Consider the following 795-nt stretch of genomic DNA (forward strand, 5'->3'; position numbering starts at 1 on the left):
GCTGGGACAGGGGTGCGGCGGGAGGAGGCGTGTCCTTGGCTGCCGGGAGCTCACAGCCAGGAGAGCGAGGTATTTCTTGTGCGTCTTCTGTCTTCTCCCTCCCAAGGGGAGCCTCTGGTGACCAAAGGGGCACTTGGCCATCACATGGACAATTGAGACCCAGAAGCTTCCTCTTTTTAAAACAATGATTACAGTCATCTAAGGAATCTCAAAACTCACTTCTCAAGGCAAAAATAATAGCAACTTCTGGTGTTTATTGTGAATTACATGAGCTAAAATGTGTCAAATGGTTGTTACGAGCTGGACTGTATCCCTTCCAAACACGTACGTTGGTGTTCTAACTCCTGGTTTCTCAGAATGTGACTGTATTTGGAGCTAAGGTCTTTCAAGAGGTAATTTAAGTTAAAACGAGGTTAAGTGGGTCCCAACCCAGTATGACAGGTGTCTTCAGAAGGAGAGGAGACTAAGACACAGGCACATGTCAAGGACGGCCCCGCGAGGACAGAGGGAGAAAGAGGCTGTCCACATGCCCATCCGAGGGGCCTTGGACGAAGCCGACCTTACCAACCCCTTGACCTTGAACCTCTAGCCTCCAGAGCTGTAAGAAATCACATTTCTGTCATTTGCCTTCTCTGTGTGCTTTGTTGTGGTTCCTGAGCAGACTTACGCGATGGCTCTCCCAAGTCCTAGTATAGATTCGACACTCAGGAAGTCCCAATTTCTCTTTTCTTTTCTTGTCTTTTTTGGGAGGCACCAGATTTTATTAACTCACCTTCTTGAGATCAGAAATTGTGC

The sequence above is a fragment of the Panthera uncia genome, chromosome D2 (genome assembly GCF_023721935.1).
Source record: "Panthera uncia isolate 11264 chromosome D2, Puncia_PCG_1.0, whole genome shotgun sequence".
Lineage (NCBI taxonomy): Eukaryota > Metazoa > Chordata > Mammalia > Carnivora > Felidae > Panthera > Panthera uncia.